This window comes from Anser anser, assembly GCF_964211835.1.
Source record: "Anser anser genome assembly, chromosome: 8".
NCBI lineage: Eukaryota > Metazoa > Chordata > Aves > Anseriformes > Anatidae > Anser > Anser anser.
In genome coordinates this window covers 30,056,381-30,080,949 of record NC_139728.1, presented here as the reverse complement: position 1 = coordinate 30,080,949, position 24,569 = coordinate 30,056,381, and the positions used below count along the sequence as shown (strand labels likewise).

Below are 24,569 nucleotides of genomic sequence, written 5' to 3'. Positions count from 1 at the left end.
TGGGGGAAAGATAAGGAGTCAGCTGGGGAAAATAAAACTAGTGTAACTGAAGGAGAAACATTCGCTTGGTTTTGGCCAGGACAGGAGCATCCATCAGGCAGCTCTTGGCTGCCTGTCGGACCTTCGCATGAGACTGAACCTAATGCTGACCTACTGCTTTTGGCTTCCAGGATCCTCCGTCCTCTAACCTGGTGTGCGTGTCCAACTCCAGTAACACTGTCCTTGGACTTCTGATGAGTTTTGGCTGGGGAGAAGAAGGGGAGACAAAAAAAAGTGAAGACATCTTACTCTCTTTAAAGATTTATGAGATGCAATTTGTGCCAGTTTCAAGTATGGGTCAGCGTGAGGGGTCAGGAAAAGTTCTCTGCTTTTTGTTTTGTTTTAAGAAATAAAATAGAATTCGCTTCAGAAATCGACCGTAAGATGCCTGTCACCAGAAAGATTTCTGCACATCCCAGGAGTGACAAAGAGCTTCTGGGAATATCTGTGTCAGTCTGATAAAAAGCTCTAGCAGAATTCCCTCGTTTCTGCCTCTACGTGCACAAAACCCTCAAAGCTTGTTAAGAAGGCTTCTTCTACAGGAAGATAGGCGCTGCAGCAATGAGGTTTGTTTGCAAATCAGCTCCAACAAGCACAGCCTTTCCTCAGAATGAAAACCTGGTTGAAAGAAACGTATTGTAATTTTTTGCATTCTTTGAAACTCAGATTAAACATAAATCTAGAATAAACACCGGAAACATTATCCTCAAGGAAATGATGACTGCACACACAGGCTAAACAACATTAGAAGGAAAATCAACAGTAGTCAACCAGAAAAGAAAACACCACACCTCTCTCAACTTTCCAGTTCATTATTAAAAAATAATAATAATCAAAAATAATCACTCTGACTGTGTGAACAAATGTTAGAAAATGAACAATGACAGAGAAATAATACACCATTATATTATTTTCCACCTTCTAGTGGGAGGTGTCCCTGCCCATGGCAGGAGGGGTGAACTACATGGTCTTCATGATCCCTCCCAACCCAAATCATTCTGTGATTCTCTGATGACACCATGCTCATTTTTAAAGCACTAAAGCAGCATCTGTATATTAGGTTAAACGTAAGCATTATCTAAAGCAAGAGTAAGCAAAACTCTAGAGATTAAAATATGATGCTTCTCTGCAATATCACTAAGTTGGAGACGCAGTCCAAGTATTAGAGGTTGCATGGATACAAACACAATTATTTTATTTGTGACTGGAAAGAAAGTCATTTAGGGTGAATACATGGACGTAGAGGGGGAAAAGGCAGTGTAGGGCCACCACACAGATCTCAAAAGCTTCTGCCACCCAAAAGGAGCGCTGCACCTCTCGGATGCAACCGCGTGGCATCTGGACAAGTTTAGCTGGTACGGGCACGAGAAAAGAGTTTTTTCGGAGACAAAAGTTTCCAAAATGTACAAAAAGCAAAGCTGGGGAGGAGGGAATTTTGGGGGAGTCCAGACGGGACTCCAAACAAACCTCAAAGAGTAGCACGCTCCCAGTCCAGCTCCTCAAGGGACCAGATGAGCTTGCACAAAAGGCGAAAAACTTCCAAACCTTTTCAGACATCCTGGCTACCGCTCGGAGGGGGTGAAGCCCTGAGACAGACAAGATAATATCCTGCTACTTAAGACCTAGAATAATAACCTGCAGAGGATATTAATTAATTCCCAGCAGAAGGCTGCACAGACAATCTCAGAAGGGCCCACATTTCTCACCATTTGCTCTGTTTTCATTTAATAAAGCTAAAAATCTCCCAAAGCCCTCTTTCTACCAAAGCCAGTTGCCATCTCCGGCGGGAGCTGCATTACTTTCTCCCTTCTTACCCATGTCAGACACATGCCCAAGTGGGTTTCAGAATGGCATATATAACAGATATATATATATATGACATATATAACAGCTGCTTGCAACACGGCCTCCCCTCAGCGAGGTTTGCTATCTACAATTTGAACAAGAGCAGCATTATCGCCATTTTACAGCTTAGGAGGGGAAAGTTGATTTACAGCCACCCATAAATCTGTGCTGGTGCAAAATAATCAACCCAGATTTCTTGGTTTGAACACACTTCTTTTTTTTTTCTTTTCTTTTTTTAAAGCAAAAACACGTGCTGATTTATGACACGATTTTTTGCAGGTTCACGTTGATCTTAATGAATTGTTTATGTAAAAACAAAAGCTTCATACTGGCCTGAATCCTCTTTAGATGGCTTCAGGGAAATTGTAATTATTTCAATTGAAATGACCTTTCATTTCGAATTGCTGCTGAATGTAATTGAAAACTTAAAGCAGTCAAAACCAAAGAAGATGGTTGATTTTTTCTAATAAAATTATTTGAATCTAAGTGAATCTTTTTCCAATGTTTTAACAATGATTTTTAAATGTTCGTTTTCCATTTGTTCCACTCTAAACGCTTCGCTTCGCAAAAAATCTACCATTTGCCAAATTCCCAGCCCCGTGCTTTGCTCAGAGAACAAAACTGACTGCTCCGAGTTGAGATCCAAACCTCACACTCCACAAGTGATTTGTCAGCGTAGCTGCCCCACGCAGCAGCACCCTTCCTAGCTCTGGCTGGGAAACAGCCGAGGAACGAAGGTGAATGGAGAGAAGCAAGGCAGCAGGAAGGGAGAGGATGGAGAGGAGCCAGGTGAAGGTCCAGCAGGACGAAAAGAGCGAGTCTGAATGCTGGAAAAGGCAGCTCTCCTCCACGGCCCGCTGCGGGCAGCCAAACAAAAACCGCTGGGAAAGCAGAAGGGAGTGGAGAGGAGCATTTCCGAGAGGCTGTGCTCGGGCTGATTGATCACAAAAACGTCAGCGCCAGAGGAATACTCGAGTTTATCGGGTGGTTTTGTGTGCTGAGCGCCTTGGCCATGGTCACCAGATCTGGTCCTGGTAATTTCCCCTGGTGGTCACCACACTCCTCCTTCTCCATAAGGAACCCGACTTTTTAAACCAAAACGAAACCTCTCCCATGTGGCTGTTCAAGATATAACAATAAATTCTATCTGGTCTCTTCTAAGAAGAGCAATGAAAGTGATACAGGCGAGTACCTGAGCATCGGCTCTGCCACAAACACAGCTGGAAGGCCCTCATTCATACCCAACCAAAATACAGAAAAGTAATACGGCCAAATGCATTCTGGTGGTAGAACGGTGCTGCTCTCTAGGGTCACGGCCAAGAGCAGAGACAGGGGTTTCAGAGCCGGTATTCCTGCGATGGTCTGCAAGGCAGCCCTGGAAAGGTGAGCCTAAATCTGCTAAAGGCGTCGCGGGGGATTTCCAACCCCATACCTGCACTTCGGGGCTCGTGAAAGGATCAGGTTTTCTTTCTATTTAGTCTGTGCAGGGAGCTGACACAAACCAGACCTGACAACCTTTTAGTAAGGAGGGGACTTCACCTCCATTTACGAAAGGGCAGCTGCAGACTGCACAAAGAGCCCGTCCCGTACACGTGGGATGCAGCAATTCCTTTACGCCTGCACACCAGCCTATTTACCTGTGTTTCCCGAAGCGAGCGCAGGGAATTCCAGTCTTTATTTATCTTTTAAACGAGAGAGAGTACAATTGATTTTCTTCTGCACTGGAAAGGATCTTTTGAAGGAATATCAAAGGCTTTTGTAAATTACTTAACTTGTAGGGTTCAGCAGTGGCTAAAGACCTGCACACTTCTTAATATTTATTTGCACCACAGACAATGAAGTGCCTTCTTATTTGTGGAAGCCCATTAAAAATAAACAGCCTGAGATAACTTGGCTTTTCAAACCTTCTTGCACATTCGGTTTATTATTGTCCTTTCCCTTGCTCTTATCCAAACAGCCCTGACAGCTTGTTTATTGAGGGGTCTGCAGAGGTCTACCTATGCAAAGTGTGCTGTTGACAGAATCACAGAGAATCGCAAACTACAGCCTGAATTAAAAATAATAATAATAAAAAAAAAAAACTTAGATCACAAGAGCAAACTGCTTAATTTGTGGCCAATAACCGTGCAGCACTCTCCAGTGGTTCAGCGCCAATGAGTTGGGATTTTCACCTGAAAAGTTACATGTGGCATCTTTCAACTTGATGTTGTATCACCACAAATATCAGGCAATAAAAAATCCACCCATAAAAACTTCTGCTTGTGAGATTTTTACGTACCGGTAGAACTCCTGATAACTTCTAGTGAATTCCATTAAAGCAGAAACATAAATGTCCATATATTCAGTGAAGTTGTTCAATGAAGCTGTACGTATGTTTATATGTAAGCCTGTGCACATTTGCACAGCAAAGGACGCATATTGTTCTCTAGACAGACAAACTTTTTTTCTTTTTTAAATTTGATTCTGGGAGAATGTTTAGTCTTGAGCCAAAAAGGTGCACGTTTATCCACGCTACGCTAAAAGCATACGTTGCAGCCATTTAGCTTTCTCAAGCACTACTCCATTAACGTCCTCATCATTTACCCAGCACCATCTCGGGGAAGATGAAAGGTAGCTTAGTTTCCAGACCTTCTCGGAAAGGTAGTCTGTTCAGTGCCACGTGGTCTTGGGAGCTGTTAACGAAGACACTGAATTAAGACAACCCCAACCTGGCTTCAGATGTACCATCAGTCACGCGAAGGAGCTCGGGGCAGCCCTGGGCTAGACCCAACGGTTCCCTTCCAAACCACGACCGTGCCGCCTGTAAGGCAGCAGTTACCGCTCGGGGACAGCTCGCTCGGCCACTTGCCTCGAACAACACCGTTAAACCCACTTGTAAACACAGGGCGAAGTTCTCGCCTCGTTGATGTTCCTCAGTAAGATTATGGCTTTGTCTACAGAGCTCTCATGGATGACATGGTTATTAAAAGCAATGATCAAAAAAAAAAAAGCTTTTTTTTAAGAGACAATTTAGGGGCTTTTAGGAACCATGTATAAAATGGAGCCTCTTCAATGAGGTCATAAAAGGCTTTATAGCTAAGCTCTGATAGCAAGCACATGCTGCGATGCTGAATTTTGTGCTGAATTCACATTACAATACAGTGTTAGATAATTGCTGCACGACCCTAAGAAAATCAGAAAGGCAGAGAATTTTTACTCAGGACTAAAACTGCATCACCGATTTCCACAAAAAACATGCTTTACCTGTGCTTCATGCCTGTTCACAAACCTACTGCTACTCGCGAGGATGCACAACTACAGCTGAGGGCACAGTCTGACAATAACAGAGTTGAGGGGGTGATGCTAGAGCTAGAAGTGATTTTTGTAGTTCTGTCAACGACGCACAGGAACTATGAAGAAATCTAATTTCCATTTTCAGGGCTCTGGTGGTTTTGCTGAGCTCAAAGAAGTCCACTCATTCCTATATATTTTATTTGCAGATTATTATTAAGCAAACACGACCCCGAACCTGCTCGTGCAGCAGGCTGCCAGAGAAGAACAGGCTTTTTGCAAACAGCTCAAGAGTTAGACAAAGACTTGCACATTGTCTTACTTGGGTACGGGGAAAAAGGATTTCCCACCCGATGCAGATCTGGGGTGTGGTTCGAAGAAGCTTTACTACATCTTCTGCACACAGAAATTGGCATAAAGGGGAAAAAACAACAACAACAAAAAGGTGAGAGGCAGCTGAGGAGGCTCCTAAGAGACAGAAGGGAAGAGAGGAGACAGAAACAACCTTTTCCTGGGCTGCTCCCTCTTACGTCCACCCAGTGAACCTTGGCTCCTCCGAGTCAGCTCCGTCCCAGGCTGCTCTCCAGGAAAAGCGCTCGCACACAGCGACGTCCCAGGCCGTAACTCAGGGCCAACACAAAAACCTCTCCCTGGCCCAGCTGCATCAGGAGATCTTTGCTAACAGGCAGTATTTACACGATGGACTTTAAAAGCACTGAAGTGGAAACCTGGATTTGGGGACTTGCATAAAGGCGATTTTTGACCTCAAGGTTTCACAGCGCTGGAGCAGTTACAAACTATTGTGCCGACGAGTATTTAGGGAGTCTTAAATCCAGAGACTATTTAGTTGTTGTGCATGCACGCCGTTCCCAGGAGTCCTGAATCTTGACTAAATGTTTGCTGAAAAGCAGGAATGCTATGTGACTCCCAAAAAAAGATGAGGGTAACTTAGTCTCGTATTGTTTTCCCTATCCAAATTATCCAAAAGGCACTAGTCCATAAAGTGAGCTAACTGCCTGGAAAACTTCACACTTATTAAAAACAAACCCATTTTTATATTATTTAGAATTTATTTTTTTTTAAGACAATCCCTCATAAAAACAGACAAGAGTTTCTGCTTTTGCCTCACATGTAACCCAAGAATCCCTGAAAATGAAATTCAGAATGGAAAAGCTGAAAGGAAACTAGCAGAAAAACAAAGTGCAAAAAGAAACCCACATATTAAGCAGAAAGACACCATGCTACCCACTCCTTTCACCGCAGAAAGGATAAAAAATCTAAATAGATCTGAAAATGTAAACGAAAGCTTCATGCAAAACTAACCAAATAATCACACTGTCTTACCATGCTTAAAGAATAATGGACAAGGCATCTCCTTCACCGCAGCACCTGACAGAGCACCTAACGGGCAACACTGGGGACCACTGCTACCCTTTCCCATTTCCATTTTTCCTTTTTCGGATTACAAACAGTAAATCTGCAAGTGTTTGGAAGTCCAGAACAGATCCTCACCAACTGGGTGCTGGGGTAGCTCCATTACATCTAACTGGGCTATAAAAAACTACATTCATCATTCACTTACATGTTAAAATTTGTTCCAAGCAATCTTACATATTTTTCCCATCTTCTTTTGAAGTTTTCTTTTCACGCCAAACACAGCAATATTTACTCTGTTGCTAATACAGGAAGAATTGTTATTTATCAGGTCAAAGGAGCTATTTGGACTATGTTTTTTGGCTGAAGCACGCCAAGTTTAATTGCTGAAATAGCCCCAGACTTTGATAAAAAGGAAAAATAACATTCTGTATTGCTAGAGGAATTTCAGAGCATATAAAAGGCTGTAAAATAACATTAGTGGCTCAATTTAAGAAATGTCTTTCAAAAATGTAGCCCCCAGTGCCGGCTCTAAGCCCTGCCATTCATCAGCTCGCGCCACCTCTTTGCAGCACCTGCACCACCAGGACAGTGCTGGGAGGTGCGGGGCGGGCGCCTCTCCTCCAGAGGCAGGGGATGGGGATGAGTTTCACATTCCCAACCAAAAGTTGTATCTCGGGTTTTGCATTTTGTGACAAACAGAGAATATTCTCCATCCGAGCACTGCTCGAGAACAGAGTACGGTTACCTCAAGTTCAATGGTCGGGCCAACCACCAGGCGTGGAGAAGATCGGCGTTTTCTGAGGTCCATGAGATACCCCTGCAAAAAAAACTGCCAGATCCACCTGGCCGAGGAGTCGGGAGCTTTTGGGAAGCTCTCGGTAACGTTACAACTGGTTTGCTAAACCTCGGCACTTCCTTATCTAGGGTGCAACAGGGAATATTGACGTATTTTCCTAAGGACACTGCACAGCTCCTTAAATGTTAGCAGCTGGCAGAACGGAGAGTAACCGCTCAGGGGTCTCTGTGAATAAAGGCTGGGCAGCATCTGACCGATGAGGCGAGGCCCTGATCGCAGACCCCAGGCACTTTCACTCGAGTTCACTTCAACAGCCCGAAAGCATCCAGCCCCACAGGAGGACCGCTGCTTCGCAGCCCTGAGATATACCAAATAAATAAATAACCACGACCTACATCTGGAATAAATATCAATCAGCGAGTTAAAAAAAATGCATGCTGTTCAAGAGGTGCTTGTATCAACCTTAAATTCTCGCTTGGTAGCAGAGTAATACAGAGACTGAAGCAATGTAATAAAAACGTCTGGCCCCAGATATGGTACTTAAGGGTTAAGTGTGCAGCCTGCTGATTGCTTAACCTTACCTAAAACATATGGCTTTGCACTTAAGGGTAAACCCGTGGAAAGAAACCGAGTGCCCAGAGTGTGTGTGAAATTCTTTGAAAGGTCACTCTGAGGCAAAACGTATCTAAACACTTCGCTTGCACACATTTGTTTCGGGAGACCTCACTGCTCCCAGCCTGCAAAGACCACTGAGCGCCCTACACCCCTATGAAAATAAGTAACAAAGCCTGTTTAATTAATTAAGCAAGTGATTCATCCACGAGCAAAGGAACAGCAACCAGTTCACAAGCACACGAACCAGCCAAATAGCCTGTTTTACTGTTCCTTGCGTTGCCCAATACGGGATGGACACTTGCGACCTCCAGCATCCTGCCATCTTTTCATTAAACACTAACGAGCTGCAAACTGAAAACTTCTGATCGCTCTCGCTCGAGGAAAACCCAAAGGGGCTGACCAAAAAGCACCGAGAAACTCCTGCATCATCTCAAGCGAACAGGGCAGGACCTGGCCCCGGCAGCACGGCGCGCTCTGCAGGAGCAACCCCGGGGGACACGTGCTGCAGGAGGCAGGGGCGACGCCAGGCTCAAGTCCTTGCCTTCGGCCACCTCCTGCCCTGTTCTCACCATTCCGGGCCCTTGCACCATTTACAGACATCAGAACACCACACGCTGTGCACTCTGGTACGTCCTTCTAACGGCTCTTGCTTACTCGGTGCGTTTCCTTAAGCAAAATCGTAACGGAGAAGATTTGGGGGTTTTGGTGTCCTACAAGTAGCCACTCTGGTGCCATACATATCAAGATTCCTGATTTTGAGTTTTTCACCTTTGCGTGTATTTCACACGGTCTGTAAAATCTGCACTGGGACCTCTGCAAGTTTAACAACCAGCAGCTTGTGGATTTAATACGGCCAGCACTTGAGCAGATGCTTAAATTCTTTGCTACACTGGAGCAAGGGGCGATATCCAAAAAGCTCACAACCTTATCGCAGCGGTAATAAGTCAGTATGAGAAGCACAGTCGGACTGTTCAATATTCTACAGTACACATTTCCTCCCAAGAAAAACCCAAGCGAGTTCATTCTGTCAGCAGCATTCTGATTAAATCTCTTAAAAACGGGTAAGGAAGAGCAGGAAGGAACAGGAACATCACAATCTGCTCATAGAAGCTGGTCATAAAAAGTTAGAAACCTTTAGGGAAAAAGCCTGAATAAAGGTACTAGACAAGTATGAGAACGTTTTCAAATGTCCCTTAACTTGTAGAAGTTGCAGAGTGTTTCACAAACAGCACTGTCAATTCCCTCCAGCACGTTTTTGTACAAACTCAAGAAACCAGCCTGCTGGCCCAGAGGACACCTTGCAAGCCTGCAGACCTGCACTCAGAGCAGCCCAGCTGCTCTGCTCAACACTCACCTGCCCGCTGAGCAAACACTTGTCTGCTTGGACAATTCAGAAAGCAGACCTTCTGCTCTGCCGTGTAAGTCGGTGCCAGCGCGGGGAACTTCTCCACGACACTCACAACCGGGTACAGACCGCAAGCTGCTGAGCCAGGCGGTGGTCTGGTGCTCATCCACCTCCTGTGATGCTTAAAGGATCCATGGCTTAGATTTACTGTTAAAATGAAGGGTCAAGTTGCTATCCAGTCCCAGGAAAACGTTCCCTGGCAATACTGTGACCACATTAAACATTTTGCAAACATAAGCCTGGCTGGGGCTTCACATCTGCAGTTACCACATGTAAAAGCATTTGTTTATAAGGCAAAAGTAGGATTTCAAGAGATAAATAGTTAGAGGAGGTAATATGTACTAAACATCTTTGTAGAAGAAAAAAGGTAAATTTAAAACACCAAACTGATAACAGAGCTGAAAGGTTAAAGTTAACAAAAACTATAACACACTAGCAATGGTAATTCTAACTGATACTAAGTATTTTCATTAATAGCTAGCTTTGTAGATAGCATCTCAGGTGCGAAAGCATAAATTATCCATGCATCGTACAGAGAATTTAGGGAAACAGCTCCAGTTAGCTAAGGTGAATGTCTGACTCTGAACTACAACTTCTCAAATACATAACGAGCCACTAGGACCTCACCGCAGAAACACTACGTAAAAGACTTCTTTTTTTGTAATGAATTTCACAGCAGAGTGTAGAGTTGCAGATGCTCACCTCTGACGACTCAAAGTGGGACTTGCGAAGGGTAAGGCCAATACAACGCTGTAGGAGTTTGCTCCTTAGGTAATATAAAATGACGTACACGTGAGTAAGAAATAACAGAAGTTCTGTTTTTGTAGAAAGTAAGAAAAGGGCAATCATATTTGTATAATGCTTAATCCATACTCTTGCCTTTTTGGACTACCTTTAATACCATGCCAATTACAAGTGCTAAATTTTACTGCGTGGTAAAACAACGTGGGTAGTACGGGAAGCAAGACAGAACAGCTTTATCGCTGAGATTAAATAGGAGTTTGTTGGCAACGCTATCAAACGAAGCATGATGCACAAGTCACCGGATTGCCACATCACTGAAAACCCAGCACGTACCCACAACCACCACCAGTGCCGTTTTGGTTCCACGTACACACAAATAGCTGCTGGTTCACTGGGACCCAGGAGGACACCCCTTACTCCCCACTCACAAATAGGGATTTATTTGGGACTTAAGTGGGGATCCTGCCTTATGCAGCCATCCAAATAACATAAACTTCATAGGTAGTACATAATGGTGTGTAAATAAATAAGTGTGCAATGTGTGCTTTCAAACCGAACCGAACTTGAAATGCCGTTTCGGCAAAAGCCGGGTTTCAGAGCACAGTGTTTGGACACTTTGTACCACCGCACCACACTCAGCGGCGCTGAGCTCAGCCTTCCCACATTCCTCTTGGCTGCTCCCCACACTAGATGATGTGGTGACAGACATGAAGGGATGAAATCACAGCGCTATCTTTTTTAAATTGCCAGAAAAGTGATTTCTCACCATATGGGATCCGTAACAAGGCTGAAGCCTCTTACATCGCTCTTTCCTTCCCTCGGCGTGACACAGTTCCCCACCCAAAATTCACCCCCTCAGCAGTTTCACCGCGGTGCTAATCCAAATGGGTTTTATCTACCCCGACACGTAAATTAAAACTTAAGTTAGGAACACCACGTATCTAGATGATGGAAAAAATAGATGTGTACATAAGCTTGTCTAATGTTAGTACTGGCAAAGCCTGACACAGAAATCATGTCTGGAAACCTTATCTGGGAATTACTGCCCCAACAGCACAATATGTGTGTGCTCCATCGCTCCCAGACCAAGTTGAGCTGAATTCACGTTTTCTAAGTTAGGCACGGCTACCAAGCACCACTTAGTTAAGCACCACTATTTATTGCAAACCCTGTAAACTCCTCATTTCTCACATTCTGTTAGATTGACTTTAAACCTGTCTTTGAAGAATCTGATATTTAACATCCTAAAATCTCCCTGTTACCAGTTTCATCGCAGGTGAGTTTACCAAAGTTCAGTTCTCCACAGAATGAATAATATTGGAAAACTGGAAAAAAGAAAAATGGGTTATAGGGCAAGACCGTAATGAAAATGCTGTCTACATCAACATTAACTGGCAAGCTAAATTTTTGAAGTCAGTAGTACTTCCATTACACAAAAATCTATACTTTAAAGTGATTTGTTGAATTGGACTGTTTGTGTACTTCTCCACTTGAAGTTAGTCAATCACTGGAAACTGGTTTTGAAGACGACCTATCGGGTTATAGGTCATATACTTTTCCAAAGCTAAATTGTCTGAATTTCGCTAGTCGTAAGAGAAGTGCAAAGATTTTTTGTACTTAACCCTCAGTTCCTCTCCTTCACTTTTCCTGGGATACACAGACCAGACTTCTCTTAATGCAGAGCCACTATTTATTATTGTCCTGAAACACACCCAGGCATTCCCTAATTGTGAAGGACAAATGCGCTAGTGATTAAGTCTACGGGAGGAAAATGAGGAGTCGTTTGAGGTTTACTTAATGTATGTGCTCAGTTAGTCATCTTTTCCTGCTACTTATTTTTCATGGCAAGTTCTGAGTTTTCACCTGGGGTTCATCAAAGCCGTGCTCAGTTTTGCGTGTGCGAAGCGAACGCGAAGATGATGAGGTTATTCTGCTAACTGCACACGCCGTGGAGGTGGCTCGCGGGGTGGTCTGCTTAGGTCCAACAAATTTCTCACAGGAGCAACGGCGTCGTTGGAGCTACCCCGAGCTCACTCCTCCCTCGCAGCGGGTCTGATCCCAAAGGCTGCAGGGGACAGTACTGGGTGAATTTCTCACCGGGTCAAGGCTGAGGCCCGTTGGCTTAGGCAGCACCTGAAGGAAGCCTGTGCTGCAGCTTTCCCATGCCATGCTTATTCTCTGGTAAACAGAAGACTTCAGTCTCCGCGGCTGTCAATCTAGCGCCTTTAACGAGCAAGAAGTTCATTTTATTAAAGGAGGAAAAACGTAGATTTCCATCACTCCTTATAAAAGGGCTAGAAAATGTCAAACATGTAGGTAAAAGTAATATTTCAAAACGGCTCCAGCCTAAACTCCCTTTCCCCTCGCACCTGCACGGTGATGAACATGTGCTGTATGTCTCTGTACTGCCTCAGTGCTCAACATTTGAACTGGACCCGCTCCAGCTTTCGAATAAATATCTCTTTTGGGGGAGAGGGAATTACATTCCTTAGTCAAAATACAGTTTTTCTTCTCTTAAATTTTGAAAGAAAAAAAAAAAAAAAACGCGTACTTGTGAAACGTTAGGAACCGGTCAGGAGAAGGAGTGGAATCCTTTCTATCTCCGGCCTCGGCGGAGAGCCCTGCTCCTGCAGCCACCAGGCCGCTGCTGCACGGCCCTGCCGACGCAGGGCACACATCTGGGGAGCTACCCGAGGCGCTCCTCGGTACAGCAGCGCTGAGGAGATCCAGTGGCCCATTTGGGATCAAAACACCCGATTTGTCTCTCATAAGGTGCGGAATTACACACAAACGAAGTTCCTTGGGAGTCCTGCTCAACAGCAAGAGGCTGCCACCCCAATTAATGTGGTAACAGCTAAAAGTGCTTCCTTCCCTTCCAAGCAGATATTTCCGTCCAGTTGCACTCACGGTTCGTTAGGGAAGATTACACAGCATCAGTACATCGTAGGGAACTCCATATTCTCTCATCATTTGTGCCATGTGCAAGAGAACAGATCGAGTAATCCTCAGGGTAATCTACAGAGATCTGCCTCCTACGGGTGACTTGCGCTCGTGCCGTGCGTGCCAGAGACAGTGACTGCAGGATGTTAACCCCAATATGAGGAGATGACCCCATAAACGCAAGATCCTTACTGCAGTCAGACCACAGCCCCACACAGCAGCAATGACAGGAGCTGAGAAAAGGAAGAAGTATGCGAAGGGGAAGCTGAAGCCTAGCGCAGCTTGGGGACATCAGCAGAGAGTTTCACGTTCTCAAGGAGAGGCACCAAATGCACACCACAAACTTCCACCAGCCTGGAAACGCTCAGGGTTGGTAAGGCCCCCATGTGGGTTAATCCCACAGCTCAGTTTATACATGTCCGAGTGATGGTAGAAGTGGGTTTGGGGATAATAAGAACAACTTTAAACGTTCAAGAACTCTTTGGAATCCCCAGTTGAGGTGTGTGGTATAAACAAGCCATGGAATTAACATAGCCAAGAACAAAGAGACCTGTGAGAACGCATAATGAAGGCTGAACAGAAAAGAAGAAAGGACCAGATGTCAGATTATACTTAAAGCAAAGTTACCAGTTTGTGTTCCCACTGATTTCAATATCTGAAATACACGCTTCTGCCAAGACAAACAGGTGATTAAAATATATTAAAAAAGCCAGCAAGCAAAGGGCTACATTTGTACTTGCTTTACATTTGTCAGCCATTCCAAAAGTTATAGCACATCCATAGCACAGCAATAATAATATTAATTTTACAAAGGCTGACTGTTTAATTGCAATTAACTGTGGCCGTACAAAAGGGAAGAGGCGCTCTCTGGAGTATTCACAAGCCTCATTTATCCTGCAAGGACAGCGAGATGAACCTGGCATGAAATATTAAGATCACAATTGCTATTGGCAAGCCATCTGACGGGAAGCTTCTGGCTTGAAAGAGCACGGATTATACAAAGGAGCAAAGAGTAAAAACACAGCAGTGAATCAGCTCCACAAAATGCCCTTTCATTGCGCGGCGTCGGCACCGGGTGGGCCCTTGGCAGCCGGCGGTGGGCAGGAGGCAACGGCTGCCGGGAACACCGGGGTGCCGGGGGGTGCCAGACGGGGGCACAGCATCCAGAGCATGCCAGGAGCCGCCGACAGGAGCACAGCACCACGGCGGTGAGCTGGTGCAGTCCCCTTTTGTGGCAGGCACGCTGCACTTCTCTTGAACTGAACGAGTGCCATCCTCCAGCTAATTAAGTTTCTTGCCCCAACTGCTCCTGCTGGGAAGCTCTTCCAGTGCCTCACAGCTTTTCCACTTTGAAAACATTAACTTAAATTTACTGACGGCCAGTTTAGGCAAATTTAATTTTGCATCAGCATTTATCTCTGCCTCCCTTCCTGGCTTCTATGGGGATAAATGCTTTATTCATACACAACGCTGCATGATGCTGCGGCAAGCGCTTGGTTTGACTGAACAACCCTGAGTCTCACCAAGGAGCCCACCCATTTCAGCGATAGTCTTTGTAGGCAGAAACCAAAGTGGCACAGAGAATTCCTAACGAGGTCTTCCCAGGACCTTTTACATCTACGCTGAAGCCTCCCTAGCGCTACTGTTAATACCACTTACCTGATACACCTAGGCCTTTCCATCTGCCTCCCCACACTGATGGCTCACCATCAATATTGGGTTGGTTGGTACACTCCAGTCCCTCTTCTGCTTTATTTTTCCATGTTTCCCACGCATTCCAAAATAGAAAAACATGGAGGGCAGAATCTTACACACACAACTCCTATTTACCTTGGTCAATAAACAAGACAGAGGAAAAGGCTTCTCAGGAACCCCAGCCGTGAGATATAAAATCTTCTAAAGGGACAGAACTTGGGCCGGACCAAGAATTTCAGACAAGAAGCACCAACTTATGTGGTGGCACATGTGTGATTCGGGGTTTGGTTATAAGAAAAAGAAATTCAAGACAGGTACTAGAAAGAACAGCACGAATGGAGAAGAGGAAGTGTGCTGCTGAAGGAGAACGTGAGAGATGGCTGGGCCGGGGCACAACGGCAGCAGACAAAGAAAAAAAACAAAGTCATCATTTTGATACTGGGAAAGGAAACTTGCAGCCCCGGGAAGACTGCCTGTCCAAGAAATCGTGGCATAGGCGCTCAAAGTGCAAGCTCACCGGGGTGCCCTAGCTCCTCGTGTTCCTCCGCCCCGCAGAGCTGGGAAGGGGCTGCTGGAAGAGCCAGCAAAGTCCATGAGAGCGTCGGGAGCCCCGCGGCGCGAGCAGCGCTGACAAACTTTGTAAGCATGTGTTTGTGTTTTGCAAACAGCATAGCTCTTGTGCAATGTGTTTATGCAATAACTGCAAGTAATGTATGGAGGTCTTTGACTATGAGTTCACAGCGGTTTGTAAAGCTGGTGGTTTTCCCGGGATCCTTGGGGTTTGGCTTTTTGGTTTGGGGGTTGAGTTTTTGTTTGCCCTTTTTTTTTTCTCCTCTCCCCACTTCAGGTGCAATACGCAATTTCCTAGCAGAACAACAACCAGTGCTTGCAATGCACCTTCCAACTATTCTCTGATCAACAAGTTGTTTGTTTTTTTTCTCCAATCAACAAGTTTTATGACAATGACAATGCCACATGTCAACCTGAGGACACGGCCAGGGCCTCAATTTCCAGTCCCGATACATGGCAGTAAAGTTCATTGGTCTCAAGTTTGTACGGACTTCTGCGGGAAGCAGATCTTCCCCATGTTGTACTTGCCTGAATTTATGCTCTGCCATATGGAGGACGGATTGATCAGCCACTTGGGCATTTGATACAAGAGGCTAAACAGAAATCCTGAACTACAAACAACAACAAAGGCACAAAAGAAAAAAAACGGGTGATCTGATTGCTAGAAAAGCAAGACTTGAAGCAACAAAATTCATTTCTGTTTGAAAAGGAGAAAGTCATTGGATTTTAACAAAGCTGGTCAGAAATTCTTTAAGAGAGAGAGTTTCCACTGGGGAATGCCAAATCTGCACAATCAAAACATTACCTGGAGATGGTTCAATTCTGAAGCATTTGCCGCAGAGCCCCGCCAGGGCTCTGATGGGACCCTCGCTGCCGACCCCGGCCCACCACCAAGGAGGGGTTTTGCCCTCCCAGCTCCCCGCCCTTTGGCGAGCTGCCGGCCAGCCCCCCCAGCGCAGCTCGCCCCGGGTCTGCTGGGAAGCTCTGGCTCCCCATCAGCAGCTGACACCGAGCCAGAGCCGGCAACCGTAGCTGAGCCAGACACGTTGGAGCCATGGCTCCCAAGACTTCCAGTTTCCTGGCTTGCCTTCAGCCCACCTGGCAGATTAAAGGGCAGCCCAGAGCTTGCAAACATCGCTCCCAGGACTGGGTCTCGTACCGAGCCCCAGCTCGCGGGTCGACGGCTCCACGCACCCCAGGCAGCGCGCCCAGAGCGAGGATTTCAGAGGTCTGGTTTCCAGCGCAGCCCTGAACAAACCCGCAGCCTTCCAGCGCTCCAGTCCTCCGCAAGTGGTAATCATCTTTCCCCACACACCTCCAACTTTAATCCTTTAAAAACACAAACAGGTTAACGGAGGGAAACGGGAACAAACCCTTCCCAGTTTCGTAGGTTGCAGAGGGTTTCTCCGCTGGCGTTTGTGGCCCTGTAGCTTTCACAGAGCTGTCTCCGAAACGTGATTGAGCCACTACCTGCTGCGCTGCTCCTGCGCTCACCTGCCAAGCCCTACACGTGCCAACAAAGGTGCTGGAGATGTTCGGGTAACACCATGCTGCTGGCCCCGGAGCGACATGGTCAGGGTGGAAAAAGTCCGGGACAGAAAACAGTGAACATAATTTCTAGATTGATGAATGAGCAGATTTCTAAGCCGGATTCGTACAAAACAACGGAACTAGGAATGTCTGTCCTTTGGAATAAAACATAAGCTCAGAACCAGGAACTAGCCCTCAAGGTTAAGAAGTGCTTTAAAACGTCATCACACAAAGCCTCCCTGGCCATTTTTATAGACCTCGAGGTCTCCTCTCTGGGCTGGACGCTTCGTTCAGGAGGTTTAGCGCAGTCCCAGGAGCTCCAGCAACAGATCTCACTCTCCCTAGATTTTTCAGTTGTTAGCCAGAGCACCGCACACACCCCTGGAAGCCGATGGATGCAGATGGGCTCCGAGACATTTCCCTTCAAAACGAGATGGGTCCCTTGCAATACTTAAACGCAGGTGTTCCTGGCCCGCAGGAGGAGGAAATACCACGCTGGTGAAAACACGAACCATGCTCGCCAGGATGGACCCAAATCCCCTCCCTAGCTCCCTGTGCCTCCCTCCACAGCTCTTTTGGCCAAACAAATGGGCAAACATAATCGGTAACTCATCTCAGGGGTCCCAAACGGGACTTGACAGCCTCTAATACAGGGCAGGGAGAGCACAAGTGGAAGCAGCGGCGGTCCACGGGGATGGGGTGAGTGCAAGGAACCTATAAAAGTCCCAACCAAAACAGTTCAAATTTCCTATTCTCTATTTCATCTAAGGAAAAAAAAAAAAAGAATTACATGGAAATATTTTTAAGAAATCACCCTGAGCAATGTACCTCAGGCTCCTGAGTTAAGACATCGCTTCTGATTCCTCGAAGCTCTTCCCACGCGCCCGTTCCCTCCCGCTGGGCGCTGGTGCAGGGTTTCGCCCCGCTCCCTCTCTCCCCTCCCCTGCTTCACATTTTGCATCCAGGCTGAAACACACCCCTGAGCACTTCAGAGCAACACGCCCTGCTTTATATTAGAATAGACACACATAATAAAGAAACGCCAGCTCACTTTCCAAATGCCTTCTCTCCGAGGTGTAAAAGCACGGAGGGCTGCTGCCAGCACAGCGGCGTCACCTCGGGCTGGCCTCGACATTCGCGGTTCAGCACCTTGAACTGCCACGGGTGCCAGTGGCTGTGGGACCCCGGCATGGGGAGACGACGAGTCCAATTTTGGGAGCTTGGGGGCAAACAGAGTCCCACTTGGTGCTCCTGGCTCAGCATCACCTTACGGAGCAGGAGGAAAAGCAGCTCAGGCAGCGGCTCCCCTCGCCTCTCCGCTCCCCCAAGAAGTTAACAGCTGATGGATCCCAAACGCGCCCGCAGTGCGCAGGGAAAGTGGTAAATAATGGATCCTTTTACACGCAGAGCGCTTGTCTCAATGAAATCACATCGGCGGTTTTTTCTCCGAAATCAGGCCCACCAGTGCTTGCTTTCTTTAAGAGCCAAACAACATTCTTGAACACCAGTTCAATATCTCCAGAGGTGTAAATCACCACGCTCTATCTTATTAGAAACATTTGAAAGAGGGCAAGTGCTTTCAAAGCCATAAACTTCAGATTCCATACGTGTTCCCAAAGCTGCAGTGAATACGCATTCCTGACTTGAACTGGTTTTAATTTGCAGTCCCTTTAAAGCACAAATGCAGAAATCTAAGTATTGAATCAGCCTAAATAACAATAACAAGACGTTTTAAGAATTGTCCCTTTGCAAAAGAGCCTGAAAATGGGGATAGCTCCAATGCCCGAAGCCATGCAGCGGGTGGGTGCCCGGCGAAAAGGCAGCTCCTGGGGAAACGCTGTGCGGTCCCTGCTGCGCCGTGGGTTATTTATGCTCAGAAGCCTGGCAGAGCAGGATAAACGAAGGCAACACTTCTCCCTGCCTGCTGCAAAGGGCTGAGCACCCCAAGACACAATGGGAACAGCCGAATGAAATCCACATGACAGTTAAAGAAGGAAAAAAAAAGAAACAGCCGCATCCTTTGTGAATACAAACAACTAAGTCATGACAAGATAAAAAAAAAAACATACCTGAAAGCCCAGGGGTGGGCGGGCACACGCCACTGGTGCCAAAGCGTGCAGCGCAAATCTCGCAGCAGCACCGCTTCTGGTAGCTGGCAGAGCGCCCTTTGCTCTCCAGCAAGCCTTTTAATTAAAGATCCTCCCGTTATCGCTAACCGCGATCGCTGTCCTGGCGATCAGATCGGAGCGAGCGCCGTGGCGCATCTCCCTTAGGAAACCGTGGCGCCAGCGCTCGCAAGGCAGCTCTGCTAACGGGGGGGGGGGTTCTCAAACGCGCGCTAAATAAATATACCCGCAGAAATCCCTGTTCAAAGGCGCCCATATGGAGCGGATAAAATGCACTTGCTGATGCAAGCGTACGTGTGCTTGCAAAGGCCTAATTAAAGCTCTCGGCTCTCTGCGAATATTCTCAGGGAATGAGCGCTACTGAGAAACGCTGGGAACGGGGGGAGTGGATGCAAAAGGCACGGCTGCTCGAAAATGGTTTTCTCCCACGTTAAAACCTGAGCGGTGGAAATCTTCCCAGAAGAGTTTTTGGTCTTTCATTTGAATTTAAAAATCAAAGCAACGTACTTCTAAGGAAAAATGGTAAACAAGACTCTGAAATATATCATTTCCTACAAAACTTGGCTTTTCATTAAAAAAAAGAAGAGTGGTGTGTTGTTTTTTTCCCCAAATGTGACTTTTCAACCAAGCTCAGTTGCAAGGCAACTGGAGTTTACGGTATTTTCTAGCACAGAGGAGATGGCTTGCTGCTCCACATGCAGTGAAAGCACCTTTTATCGGCAGCTGGAGAATGGCCGAACCCAGAGCACTCAAATAAGTGTCATTTAGTCACTGAGAAGAAGCCTTCTTTCCCTCCAGTCCATTGTTAGGAGAAAATGCAGTGTTATTGAAAGCCCATTAGTGACAATACAGGCTTACACAGAAACACAGGACACATCCAGAAGGCTTGTTTCAAAGTCCTAAGTGTACAAGAGATATTATTAACCTCAAGTACTATTGCGTAGCAAATTAATATCAACCCCTTGGGTCCCACACGGCATAAACCATTCACCTGACGAGCAACCCAACCCAACGCCAAAGCAGGACCTGACTTCAAAGCCTTCAACGGGGGCTCAGACCACATCACCCACCTGTAACCCACGCTGCTCTGCGTCTATGTCTATCCACCAGACACCTCGTTTTAAAATGCTGAATATATCAGATACAACGCAAGTCATGGGCACTGAATAACAGAATTCCCCAACTTCGCTCTTTGGTTGACCTGGTGGCAAGCACAGGAACCAGCTGAGCAAAAACCAGGGAACTAGAAAGAAGTGGCTACTGTTAACACTGATTTGTGACCATGCCCTGCATATATATGTATTAAACACAAACTGTGATGATCTCCCACTGCCCGGTGGGCGGCAGGAGGCAAGAACAATGAGAAAAATGCCGAAGTGGGATTCCGAATCACCCCTGCCTAACAAGCTGGGACAAGGACAGAATATGCCGTGACCTTACGCAGGCAGAAGCCTTCTGCTTCTCAGAGTGCACAGGGGCTTAACCTTCTATTTTCCTTCACAGTCCCCTAAATACTTTATGGTGAGACAATGAATTCTATCATTAGTCTTTATTTAATCCCGATTGCTAGTCTTGTATGCAAATTTAAGTAGTTTCCAATCATTACCACTGGAACGGGGAAAAACTACAGTGCTTAGACAGAGTTGGTACGAAAGAAAGAGATCTTTTTTTCCAGTAGAGGAAAAAATATGCATGTCACAGGTGTTCCTGTAATAACAGCACCTCAGGCTGTGATGGTTTCAGGTCAAAGAAGGTGACAGAGGTCAGATCAGGTCAGTACCTTGATGTGAGGCCTCCGAAAGAAAGCAAAAGGCTGCAGGAAACGCTGACAGCGATCCCCGGAGGTGACACGCAGCTCTCAGCTCTGCAGAGGTCCCTGACGGCAGGAGGCAGTGGAAAAAGCAAGTCAGGAGCAGTGTGAGTTACTGTGGTTTTGCATGTGCTGCTCACCAGGAGACAGGTCTTAACCACTTGTGGTTAGTTAAAAAAAAAAGAAGAGAAGAGGGTTATTAACTGCAGTGAAACGGAGCGATTCATTCAAAAACAACCCAAACTCAAAAAAACAACCAGCCAAGCAGAACAAACACAAACACAAAACCCCAAGAGACCCTCGGGAAAAAACAGCTATGAGAAAACAGCCCAAACGAGGAAAACCACTTCAGGAAACAGACACAAACACAAGCCGCTGCAAGGTGAGCGCGAGGGTATTGCCCTCCCCTGCTTCTGCCGGCACTCCCCCCCCCAAAACACCAGCTCCCGTCTACCTCACCTCTGCGGGCTGAGCTCTAAACACAGCGAGGAGCTGGGATCAAAGGGCTCGTTAGCTGCTCTGCAGCCCTCCACAGAACAAAGCAAGTTCCCACCGCGCTTTCCATCTCTATTTTTCAATCAAAATTAGGAGAAAGCTATCTCAGGGCAGCAATAAAATACGCCTACAGAACCATGCCCCTCAAATTCCTTTTTGCCGCTGTTTTTTCCTCCACATCCGTCCATCCTGCGTAGTTCATCTGTTTGAGTCAGGGAACGCCTCCCAAACCTATGGATTAGCAGAGGTATGCGAGGCAACGGCACGCAGGAGCGGGAGACTCATTTTTACCTTTGAAGCGAGTCGCTAAAAGCCGCCAGCTAGAAAAAGGGAAAAAATCTCCCACTTCGTAATGCCAACACGGCCACCGTGGGCTCCTTCCCAGGTGCAGCGCACCCCTGCCGGGCATCGCAGGACCTAGCCGTCGGAGTTTATCCCCAAACACCACCAGGAGAGGTGACACCACCGTGATATTTGCAGGAGCGAGCAGGGAGTTACCCCAAAGCACAACACAGAGCACGTGAGAACTTGCCCCGTACTAAATAACCAGGCTTTCCACCCTTTTCCCAGCCACAGCTTTTACTTTGTGCCAGTTACCTTATTTTAGGATCCTGTGAAGAAGACGTTTACACAAACAGAGCTTAAAGCAGCACAAAAGTGGTATCTATACGCTAACGTAAGTCAAAAGCCCGCAGGTTTTTGACTAGTTTTTGCCCTGTACATTGATTCCCCCTCTATATTCCTGCTTATCCCAGAACCTTTTGGCTTTGGAAAGGGGTTCCAGCCCCTGAGCCAGGGATTGAAAGACAGAGTAACCAGCAGTGGAAGGCTATACCTTCTGTGTTTGTTGCTTTCCTGGTGCTCTTGTTAAATGCTTCCTAGCAAATGACGGACACCTGAGAAATACCTGCCCCTCGAATCAGCTGCGGCCGGCCCAGCCCAGGTACGCAGGTGCGCATCGCGAAGGCCGACCCCCACCCGGAGCACACCGCGTAAATCATCAGATCTCTTGTAAAATCGGCAGGGCAGCTGATCTTACAAGATACCAAGCCCCACACCTGCATTGCTGAAAGCAGGAGCAAGCCCTCAGCATATGCATACTTTTTCCCCTCCATTCATCTTTCAGATTTATTCTTGTCACTAACAAAACCTATTTCCTCTGCGAACCTTGCAGAAAAGAGAAGGAATAGGATGGAAATAACTTGATAAATTGGATGTTACTTACAGCCTGATCAAAGCCCACTAAAATTCAATGCGAGTCTTTCTGCTGACCCACCAGGCTTTGGGTCAAGCTTTTAAGCACTTACTTAATTTCAGCCCTGGCATTTAGAGTGCCTAAGTCTTCAGTATGGAAACGCCAACCCTCGGGTGTTTCAGGGAGTCTCGCCGTTCGGCTCGGTCACGTTACGGGTTTAAAACTTGCGAACAAGCAAAACCCAGAGCAGAAGCGGTAAGGAAAGCAAGCGGCTAGTTCCAAATGGAAAAAGCATCAAGAAAGCTGGGAATACCATTGCCAAGAGAAGTGAAATCTAGAAATTTGATTTAGTGCTGGATTATCAGCTGGTCCCAGCGCCTCGTTTTAACACCATCTGCTGTACTTGTTCGGAGTTTAAAGCCATGCGCTACGTGGGACCCAGTGCACCCTTTTCATTTCTTTATGCATGGTTGCATGTAACAGCTTTCTGCAGGCTATCGGGTAGATCTTTACAGCATATTTCATTAAGAGCTCTACAGACAGAAACAAAATAATGAATTATTAACTTGTTAGGAAATTAAAACCAACTTTCCTTTGAGCAGGAAGGTGCTTTTTGTTACCACCTTTGTCATTTCTTCCAGAAAAGATGGACGCAAAACGTAACACAAAGAGCACTCTACCTGCCTTAGCACCAGGCTGAAGATAATTAAAACTGCCGAACTGTTCTAGGACTGCTCTCCAAAACTGTGTGCAGCCAGGTACATGTTACTGGAGGCCATAAACGTTCACCAATTTACAACTAGAGACAACTTGACCCTATCAAAGCAAACACAGAGCCGAAACACAGGAACTACACGAACAAAAGTGATAAAAGCTAAAATCAATTACCTCTGTTCATGTGCTGCCTACCTAGGAGCTCCACCACATACCTAGAAACCGCACTGCTTGTCCCACGAGAAAAATGATTCCCTCCGGCTACGACAGACTGCCTCAAGTCTCGCAGTCAAACAGTGAATTATTACAACTCTTCCCATTTTTCACATATCATAATTTTCAATATAAAATTAGTCCTGAGCGGTCACATTTTTTTTGGCATTTCTACTTTGAAAGTGAGTTCTTACACGTTTCTACTTAAAAATTATGAGGACCAAAGTAGAATGTTAATCCTTGTAATTACGTCAATATTACAGAAGTACTAACTAAAGGCTTGCACTAACTAAAGGCGTACACCAGCTTCATGCATGTGATTGCCTAGAGCCCAGGGGGAGACCAGAGGAGCCAGCAGCCTGCCTCTGACAGAGGCCAGCATGGGAGCTGAAGAAGAAAAAACAAACCAAAAAAAAACCCCACGTTTTGGCAGGAAAGCGAAATCTGCCTTCAAATCACATCCATTCAGGGGGATGGAAGGTATAAGTGCTGGAATCCTTTATTTTTTTAATGTTATCTCGAGTTTTATGCCAACTGTAATCACTCCGAGTTGCTTTAGCTTGCAAGGGACAGCTTAAAATAATTATTTCCAAACAGGCTAAAATAAAAGTCTCATCTGAAGTGCAGAAAACAGACAAAAGCTGTTCTGGTCTCCTCTCCGTGCAGGTTCTGTGCAAGTCTCCAGCTCTTTTCTGTGTCTTTTAATTTGTGAGGGTATCATCCCTAAGTAGAAATCAGCAACACACCCACTCAGCCAGCTAGCTGTAAAACTAGCCCCTGACTCTCGCTCCAGCCAGAAGTGCCAGTTTTGCCCAAATGACGCTTCGACTTTTTTGGGAAAAAAAAAAAAAAAGATAAAAGATCATTCTTAGATGGATGCGGTAACTTATAAGCACAAAACTGAAGCAGTGTGAATACCCACTCTGCAGGGATTAAATATATAGAAATAGTTTTATACATAACTTTTTATTTCAAAAGACTGCAAAATCTCCAAATCCTAAGCATGGACAAACCTCCAGGATTCGGACCGTGTTGGTGGTCGTCACACTGCGCCCCACGTTCGGGGCATGAACCCACCCCGGGTTATCTCTGTAGCTACAGCGGGTCCAAAACGCGTCTGTGACACTACGTCGGGAGAGCTGCAACTGCTACAGCAAACCCTGGAAAACAGAAACACGCTTCAGGGAAGC

At 46.2% G+C, this 24,569-nt stretch overlaps 1 protein-coding gene across 3 annotated transcripts in view; it reads right to left on the bottom strand.

The window, feature by feature from the left end:
• Positions 1-24,569, bottom strand: part of ROR1 (receptor tyrosine kinase like orphan receptor 1) — a 157,134-nt gene that overhangs the window by 90,732 nt on the left and 41,833 nt on the right. The window contains exons 1-2 of one of the 3 annotated variants that reach the window (XM_083845692.1): positions 21,855-24,331; positions 20,733-20,922 (exon numbers count right to left, since the gene is read on the bottom strand). The exons of 1 other annotated variant lie outside the window; for it this stretch is intronic. The gene's annotated coding sequence lies outside the window, so the exon portion shown is untranslated. Of the gene's footprint in view, positions 1-20,732; positions 20,923-21,854; positions 24,332-24,569 lie in introns of those variants that run through there. One more of the 3 variants, XM_083845693.1, reaches the window with a different exon arrangement.